Genomic DNA, 10,000 nt, shown 5'->3' on the forward strand with positions numbered 1-10,000 from the left:
CAGTTTCAAAACTATGTCACATGAACTGGGAATATTCCTATTGTATTGCTTATTGGCTTTAATATAATGGCATATGTACTTCGAGCTCAGGATAGACAATTGCAGAGTTTGTATATTACCAGCCAAATGAAAATATCAAATGTGCATCACTTAATGAATTAGATTAGTCACACATTTTAAATATTCTGTTCTTGCTGTCTGATTTCATTATGCATATTTTACAGCAAATTACTAGGAATGTTCCTAAGTTAGAAGGTAGTATATTTCAGTTTCAGACATTACAGGTTGTTTCTTTGAGGCTGGCACTTTCAAATATTAATGAAAACTTATAACCTCTTCTAAAAAGTAAATGCATATGGCAGGGAAAATTAAGCGATAATAAAGAAATACTTACATTTTTCTCTTTGATCTGATAGGTGTAGTTCTGCAAAGAGAGGAAAACATTAAATCAGCATAACAATCTCTCTTTTTTTGCAAATGTCCCACAAATAAAGAAGCAGATTTTATAAGCCGGTGCAGTGGGAATTTATAGCAGCAGGTGCATGGTACCTGTTTGGAATCTGTTCACACCAAAATGAAACACCAGATGATTATAACCAGAACTAAAACACAGGATTTCTTGATTTTTACAATGTCTGATTTTTTTAATTTTTTATTTTTCTTAATGGTGGTGGTGGTGGTGGAGGATTTTGTTTGTTTTGTGTTTTCCCCCACACACACACACTATATTGGAACATATGTCATAGTTTTATACCTAGTTGCTCCAAAGACTGTACATTTATTATTTAGATAAGGGGGATTGGTTTCACTGGCCTAGCCATCACACCCTGCTAAGTTCCCATGACTTTCGGTGCTTATTTTCCCAGCCTGTGATGTCCCACCAGAAGCCATCAGGAAACAAATGGGGTCTGAATGTTAATTTAAAGCCAGGACCTTGCAAACAGATCCATTCACACATGTGTTATTGATTTCATTAACTTTGCAAGATGCAGACTCCAGGCCTAAAGTGTTATGTTAATTCTGTGTAGGGACTTTGAGGAAGCTCTCCAAGATTATGGGAGGTGTGAAATGTGTTTCTTCCTTCAATATGCTGAAGCCCTTCTAATATTGTCTGGGTCACACTAAAGGAGATTAGAACCTCAGGGAAAATTTTAGGAAAGCATTTTATTTACAGATAATTCTCCCTATCCTTTATTTATTTTCTCTTTTCTTGCAACTCTCTTCTTTTGTTAAAAGAAACCTCAGCAAAACCACAGATTCTTGTAATTTCCTACTGATTACTCCCTATGCAATGTCCTAATCCTCTCTTCATTACTTTGCAAGTGGTTATTATAAAAATTACTGAGGTTATAAGCAAGGTTATGATTTTAGTGGTGGAACAAGTAGTAGGAAAAAAAAGGGGGGGGGGGGGCATTACGTAAGTATGAAACCCTTGTGGGATTTATAATTTGTTCATGAACCGGTAAATTCTCCTTTTAAAGTCAAAAGGTTTCATATAAATACAGTCAAACTTGCAACACTGACTCCAGGTCCAACACTATCCCAAAGTCTTCCAATTGAATCATTGGTTTTGAATCCAATTTCCATAGCAACAGAGACCCGGCTCTTCTGAAATGGCAAACAAAATGGATTTTTCAAATTATTCAGAATTCGGAGACAGACCACTCTGAGGTGAGGTTGCAATGACCTAAATTAAAGGAAGCCCTGAAACTTAGCAAACTCATATATAGCTAAATCCAAACTTCCTACTTTCATTACTTCATTTTGGACTAAAACCTCAAATACCAATGCCTGAACACAGGAGTAGAGGACCACCCCATTTACTGACAATGGGAAGCCACTTCTTTGGGAATTCTGCACTGAAAGTGCCAGCAGCCAGGCAGTATTAAGCAAAAAGAATAAAACAGCTGATGTCACATCATACCTGGAATAGACCTAAGCATTAGACAACTTTGATCCCTTTCGATGCTCTGACGTAGAAGTCCTCTGTTCTGGCCCCTGTTCCCTCAGTCATGTGTGTATTCATGTATAATATTTTGCATTATCGTGTTTGTTAAAATATGTTTAACCAGGAGTACAAATTTTCCTTGCTAGAGTAAGGATGGAGTAAAATTCAGGACATCCACTTTTGGATAAGTATCCTTTTTTTGTATATTTTAAAACATTCCCTGAACTGAGGACTGAATTTCACAAAAACTAAGTACTTACTTAGTCCAGCAGCTTCAGCTGAGCCTCCCCAGTGTACATTGCAACTTAGAACAGATGGAGACACAGGCTAAGCAGGGGCACAGCTAGAGGGTTTTAGACTCTTCTAGAAGTAGGCTTTCCAAGATTTGATTATTATTATTATTTTTACTATGACTAATTCAGATTATAATTATCTCCAGGCAGGGATCTATCATCATTTATTATAAGAGAGATCTTACAGCTACCATAATGATCCAACATTCTAAAAACAAGAGTAGAAAACAGAACATATACATGTCATTTCAAGGAGAGATGTTTCTGAATATCTTACATTTCTGCTGTTAACTGCTGGGTCAAAAATCGTCCTTGGAAGCCAGTAAGAGACATTAGCATGAGTAATGATCAAACCTGGACTATCTACTACAGCCATGTATAGTTCATTTTTATTTTTAAGTAGCTTCTTCTTCTCTCCTTCTCTCTTAAATATATCTGGTACAGTATATTATTCCATTTTGTATATATACAATAAACCTTAGCATACTCCTAGTAATTCAATCTTCTGAAAGCATTTTAAAAATCTTTTCCATTATACAGTATCAGTATTGCAACAGAGAATATAGCGTTATCATTATTGAGAGAGTTGGGAAAAAATAAATATACCATCTAATTTTTCTCATTTTGCTTAAAGTCATCTTTTGAAGGTGACTGTGCTTGCTCAATTAAAGTCTTCTCAGAGAAACTTGCCTGCATTTGTTTATTAGCCTGCATAGTAATTAATACCATTCTTTCTAGAGAAAATCCCTTCTTTGTGAAAATACTGAATTATTGGCACTGTATAACTCCTTGATGACACCTATTCCCAGTTAAGTGCCAGAAAAAGAGAGTGGAGGATAGTAAGACATGAGGTCCAGGGGCACTTACAGGAGACATCATGACAAATTATGTAACATCAAGCACCTGGGAAACCCATGATGACTGTTTGGAATGTCAAAATATCTGCAGACTGTAACAGGAAAGTGCTGCCTGCTTTCTCACATTGTTTTTTTGTTTGTTTTGCTTTTTTGATTATTATTATTATTTTTTTTAGTATTCTATGCACTCTTTGAAGGCAGTCCCATGACAGCAGACAACAAACTGAACTTCAAAGAAATAATAGATTCTGACATAGTGGATGATTTATATATATATATATATATTCTTTTTTTTACTTCTCTTGAATTTTCACTGTCCAGTTTTACACTCTTCTGGAGCAAGAGGCAATTTGCCAAAAGGGCACAACTTGAACTGGTCAACAACTGGGTCTCTGATTCCTTTTCATGTTGTAGAACTGAAAGCAATAGTTTTTATGTTCTTTTTCACTTAAAAAGCGCTCCTGATTTTGTGCATGCAAAAGTACACAGAACAAATAGAAGCGCCTTTCCTACATGTTTCTCTTTCTTGTATGGTTATAGGTGAGAAAGAGACCATTTCAGTTACCATCATGATCTAGAAAATTCTGTTTTTTTCCTTAGTGACCCTTATTTTCTTTTTCTAATATACATGAATATGCTGACCATAAGAAATAATGCATTAAAATAAACATAGGGAAAATGGGCAGCCGAATCATTGCTGGCCATTCCCAGAACTGCCACAGTTGTTTATACATGGACTAAATATTGTGAGGTGCTGAACATCGTATCTTTACTGGCTTCACTTTGCAAAGCCAGCTGTCCTGGGGAAGTGGGCGGTTGTATCTTGCTGTTCTACTGCAGTGGATCAGGGATTAAAGATCAATATAAACAGCTTTGACGCTTCAAAGTCATTTGCCTAAGCACGTGCTATAGATAAAGGACAAGAACAGAGTTTGTCATACACACCTACACAAGAGACAGAGGAGCTTAAAGTGCCCTCTAACACACTGCAATTTACCCTGAGTGAAGATTGCATTACAAAAGGGTGAATGGCCTCTACAAGGCAGCTATTCCCACTCCTTTGCAGATGCATGGGGAGTGAGTGATGTCTAGCTGTGACCCTTGCCCCGACATACTGACCAGCACAGCCTGGCTGGTACAGAGAGAAGAAATCATCTGTACCAGGTAAAAGGCTAATGCAGTTTATTTTCTTCCTGGAGCAAGGGGTAATCAGGGACTATATTGTGACTCTCTGAGTCATGGTTCAGTACCTCATCTCCTGAGACATGCAGTGAACAACTACTAGGGATAATTCAGCAGTACACCCCATGAAAACAAGATGTTAAAATAAAGAATACTATATTTAAAGGATCATAAAATCTGCAGAAATACATGCAGGAGACATATGTTAAATGATACAGCCTATTTTCTTTTGGGTGACTTTTTCTCATTAGTAACTACAGCATAGTTTGCATTGCTCACATTCTTGCATTGTCCCACATTATTACCACAATACTCTGATCATTTCTACAATTACATTGTTATAACTTTCAATACTTATTTTTCTAGTTAAGTTTTCATATTTCTCCACACACACACACAAAAAAAAAAAAAAAAGATAGGCTCACATTTAACCATTTTAACTACATTTATTTCATCTAATTCCTAATGAGATATAGAGTTCTTATACCAGAGATGTTTATCCAAAATAACATTCAGTAAATCCAATGGCTTTCTTAACATAGCTCTATCTATTTATGAATAATTTCAAGATTGCGGTCCAGATGTTCTTTAAAATTTAAAAAAACATTTTCAGATTTTGATCTCTAATAAAATATAGTTTATGCATGACTGAATAAAATGCTGCTAATTTGTTTTAGATCGTGTAATGAAACTGTAGCAAATATTGCTTTTCGGCCCTTACTAGTTAACTGAGATTTTTTCTATGTTGTTGAACAAAAACGTTCACTGAAAGTTTTGCTGGAATGATGTCTTCGACAACACATGCAAAACTCAATTTACAGATTTGACAATATCTTTCTTAAAATGTTCCTGAATGTAAAATTATTATTCACTAAACTTGTCCTAGTGCATTTAATGAGACTTCTTGAAGGAGTGTGGATTACTTCTATGATAAACATTTTGCGAGGTCTGGCCAATATACAAGAGGCTATATTATATCAAATAGTGGAGATTCTATGTGAGATAGGCATATCTCTGTTCCCCTTAGGGTAATAATCATTCAGCAGTGCACCTAATGCATCCCAGTACCTCTATTTTTTGCACTTAATAAAAGTATAGAGAGATTTAGCAAGCATACAGTACCAGGCCTGCTTTTACTGTTGTTGATTAGGGGTCAGGCAGACAGTTTCCTTCTCTGACATCATTTTACTGCAATTTTCAAAGAGACACTTCACACTTTGTCTGAACACCAACCATAATTTCTGTCACAATTTGTTAAGATCCAGCAAACCCTCCTAAGGCTACTGAGGAAACTTCAGCAGTTAATATTCAAAACATGAAAATGTAGGCTTGTATTCTAATTTGCTACTGATGCAATATTAAAGCAATGTATATATAAAATATTAATGTTATATTTGTTCTGAATTTATTTTATTTAATTTTTTACACGAGGATAAAACCCTTTCAGCCTTAAAACAACACGTCTCATTTTCAAGGATGTCCTCGGGGGCAAACAGACAGGGAATATACACACAGCTTGGTAACCTGAACAATAGTGTGGTAAAGGCACTGTGCTGAAAGATATACTCTTTCATGAGTAATAAGGGTTTTGCTGATAAAAATAAAAATGTTGTCTTATCTGTTTGACCAGTTGATAGGATATAATTTCTAATACTACCCCCTTGAACCCATCCATAGAAGAAGAAGCCTGGAGAAAACTTGGAGATAAGGTCCTTCACTTATTCCATCAGTACCAAGAAAAACTCAAATTTACTTTTCGGACAGAGGATTCTTTTCAATAATCACATTATTGTGATTATTGTGATCACATCATATGTAAGAAGATTTGTGCACGATAGTTTTTCTGATCAGGAAAGAAATTTTGTAGTAATTCTGACTTCATCTATAATGCTGTCAGAATCTGAAGGTTTAAAACATTAAAAAAAAAAATCTAAGTCTCAGACTCAGAATTAAGTAAAATTAATGGTGCATTTGTCCAGTTCAGAAAATGCTAATTTCTTGTGTCGCTTATTAATTTTCTCCTCAATAACATGAAGCTGTGTCATATCTGATTTTTAGACAATGAACCACGAAAATTATTGAGAGATTTGGAGAGAAATAAAAAGGTATTTTTTTTCTGTCTCTGTGTTCAGTGTCCAGCAAAACATAAACCAATCATGTATAAATTGAACTACAATTTGTAAACAGTTTCCAGCAATCAGGGCAGTGAGGTCCTGGCATGGTAGTGGTGACAAAAACAACAAATTGTATCTTAAATTGAGTTTGATAAGTTTATAAAAAGACTCACCAATATAGTGTGAGTTATGTAATGATAAAGATATGAGACACTTTTATAATGCATGAAACAAGGATCTAATCAGCTCATATTCCAAATTAAACCACATATGCCAAAAAAAAAAAAAAAAAGCAGCTAACTAGGATATGAGGACTTAAGTTCTGCACAAATTTTTCAAAGTTATAGAGTAAGAAAAAATCAGATGCTTTTAGATATTGTTCATCATTTTGCAAGTAAATTCAGAAATTACTTTATGAATTGTTGCCTCTCTGGCAGCTCCCTGATACACTATTAACATTGTGAATGTTCTAAGCAAATTTTCTTCCATTTGAAGTGCAAATAAGTAAATGGTTTACCTGAAGTTTTTTAGGATATTGAAGAGCCTTTAGCTTTCTAATCTCAGAATATAAATAGTAACTATATTCCGTATTCATCTCAGCTAAAGGTCTTTCTTAACCTCCATATCTTGACAGGCTTGAGAGGTGGGCCTGTGCAAACCTCATGGAATTCAATAAGGCCAAGTGCAAGGTCCTGCATCTGGGCCTGGGCAACCCCAAACACAAATACAGGCTGGGCAGAGAATGGATTGAGAGCAGCCCTGAGGAGAATGATCTGGGAGTGTTGCCCCTCCCATGGCAGGAGGGTTGGAAATAGATGATCTTTAAGGTCCCTTCCAACCCAAAGAATTCTATGATTCTACGATTATTCTATGATATTTGCACCCTCTTTTCCTGAGAAATGCCAGCCAGTGGAAACACTTCTGTAAGTAGCAGATTTCATATCCTGCTTTGCCTTAAAGCTGCCTATATGGAGAAAAATAGGGACGTTCAGAGTCTGACAGACTTTGAATATGCATCTACTTGGACATGCTAAGTCTGAATTATAAGCAAGGGAAGAAAAAGCAAGTGGACCTAACTGTAGATCTGTCATCTCAAGACTGCTGTTGTAAGAAATGAAAGTGAACAAGGAATAAAATAAACGGAAAGTTTAAACATCATCAGGATGTGCAGAGTTAACATAAGAGCTGTCCTATGTAAGCAGAGTTAGATCTTGCACAGGAAATTAAAAAAAAAAAAAAAGTTATTTACCTGTTTGAATTAACAGAGAACAAAAGAAAGTAGTAGCACTTGCACCTATATTGAAACAATATCTACTTCTTTCCCACAAACTGCATTAGCATTTTGCTTCCATTTTTGATGGGCGTGCCAATGCTGAATATGAGAGAAAACGTGATCATGAGTGAATTAAGAAAACACAAAAGACAATTCAAGCTCTTGAAGCAGAAACAAAGCTCTAACAGTTTAATGAACTAAAATCAAATCAGATTGCATGATGTCATTGTAGAAATCTAAAAGAGCTACCGCACGAAATTGCAAGCTCTTGTATTAAATCTTTTAAATAAATATATCAAGTCACAGCTCAACCCTTTTAATGCAAAATAGAAAATGTAATTTCTGAATTCGAGAAAGGGCAATGAAAATGGCCAAGGCACTGGTCTAAAGTGCCACTAATCTGATTCCCATTTTATACAAGGCATTAGAACAAAAGGCAGTAAGGGAAGGAACTTAAGCAGTACTGTTTATAAATACAGTTTCTCACAGAGCTCTCACCACTGTGTGGTTGTGTATCACAATCAGTCACATGGTATTAATCTGAATAATTGTAGTGGATTACCTTGACTGGCTACCAGACCCCCATCCACTTGCTCTCCCACTCCTCCTGTGCCGTGCAGTGGGTCTTCTGGGGTTGCATGGAAGCTGCTGGAACTGGCTGTGTCCAGCATGGGGCAGCCCTAGTCTCTCCTCGGAGCCAAACTGCAGACACTCAACTGCGAACAACTTGCCATGTAAACATGATACAGTGGTTTGTGTCTATTTAAAGAAAAAAAAATATATAAAGTTCTTACTGCTAGTCTAACTTAACCATGTTGATTAGTGTACAACTATTTGTATTATATATAATAAATATACATATATTTGCACATGTGATGTCATGAGCAATAATATATATCTTCCAGGAAAAGAAAAATCATAAAAACAACATATATGTGATATAAATTAATATTTTATTCAATAGCTATTTATTTCAGAGTTCTTAAGTTGCCTAGTTTGTTTGCTTTCTTTAACAGGAATAAAAATTATCTGAGTTGTAAATTTGGTAGTGGTGGTAGGCTTACTAATCAAATTCCTGATTTTTTTTAATTCGCCATTTAAGGCCTACCTTTAGATCTCTGGGGCACAGTCAATTAAATCGATGTGAAAAAAAATGGAATGCTGCTTTAAATGGACATCAGAGGTTGCTGGGAACTCTGAAAAGGAGGAGTTGCAGAGTTTTGTACCAGACTGGTAAGACAGCACTTCATTGCTATGTGCTATGTTGTGTGAGGTTTTTCATACTAGAATAGCTGAATCAAATTGCTGGAGTCTGAACCAATATTTGTTTAAAAAAACAGAGTGTAGATATTATTGTTGGAAACTTTTCTACCTTGTCTCGGTATGAATTTACTATCAGAGTAGGAGGACATCTTATAAACATTCTAAATTAGCTGTTTTTTTCATGTGCTTCCTGTTGATGTCTTGCACTAAGACTATAACCAATACAACCAGCTTTATAAAAAAAGGAGTTAGACTAGCAGCTTATTTCATGTTTTGTGGTTGTACATATCACTGAACTGTACCTGACTAACCCTACTATTGTGTAATGTTTACAATATTACACATTTAGAATTGTAAATATCAAAAGAGAAGAAAATCAAATTCTGTGCTGCAGTAAATATTGCTATTTTTAAAAGGCTAATATTATTGCCATTTTGCTGTTTCCTGTGTTGTCTTCATGCTGCCAACACACAATTTCTTTCCTGCTCGGTGCCTTAATTTGTTGAGCTTAGCTGAAAGACTGTAAACTTCAATGAACAGGGACTTTGTCTTTCCAGATCTTTGCAAAATACAAGACACACCTGAAGCACTGCCTTTGTTTTAATCTTCTAAAACATCTAACTAGAAATGAAAGATTTGTCCATCACTGAAATTTTTAAAAGAAAAAAAGAAAAAAAATAAACCTCATATTTAAAGGTATAGGTTGTAAGCATGTTTGAATACTGAAAACAAATTTCTTTATTAAATTGTCCTCAGTTATGATAACATTAAATCATTTGTGAGTCATCTAAGAAGAAGAAATGATAGAAATCATTTTATAACAAACACTTGAGAAATACTGAGAGTGCATTTTAAGCACTGACAAGTACCATAATACATAAGTACACACTTACGAAAAATGTTTATGTACAAAAACTGTTAAATTAGTTATTTCATCAATAGATTTTTGTTTCATATTCTCTCTGTTCTAGTGTGGGTGTACACAGCTTCTGTTGGCATGGTTTAGAAGGCTAACCATTGGCTATAAGAAAACTCAATAAATCAATAACAATTGTTATGATAACAAGAAG

General features: G+C 35.2%; 1 long non-coding RNA gene across 1 annotated transcript in view; it reads right to left on the minus strand.

The window, feature by feature from the left end:
• Window positions 1–8,822, minus strand: part of LOC125181596 (uncharacterized) — a 34,633-nt gene extending 25,811 nt beyond the window's left edge. The window contains exons 1-2 of the long non-coding RNA XR_007160466.2: window positions 8,230–8,822; window positions 395–424 (exon numbers count right to left, since the gene is read on the minus strand). This is a non-coding gene — a long non-coding RNA (uncharacterized lncRNA). The remainder of the gene's footprint in view (window positions 1–394; window positions 425–8,229) is intronic.
• Between the last annotated feature and the right edge of the window lie 1,178 nt (window positions 8,823–10,000).

This window comes from Anser cygnoides, chromosome 2, assembly GCF_040182565.1.
Source record: "Anser cygnoides isolate HZ-2024a breed goose chromosome 2, Taihu_goose_T2T_genome, whole genome shotgun sequence".
Lineage (NCBI taxonomy): Eukaryota > Metazoa > Chordata > Aves > Anseriformes > Anatidae > Anser > Anser cygnoides.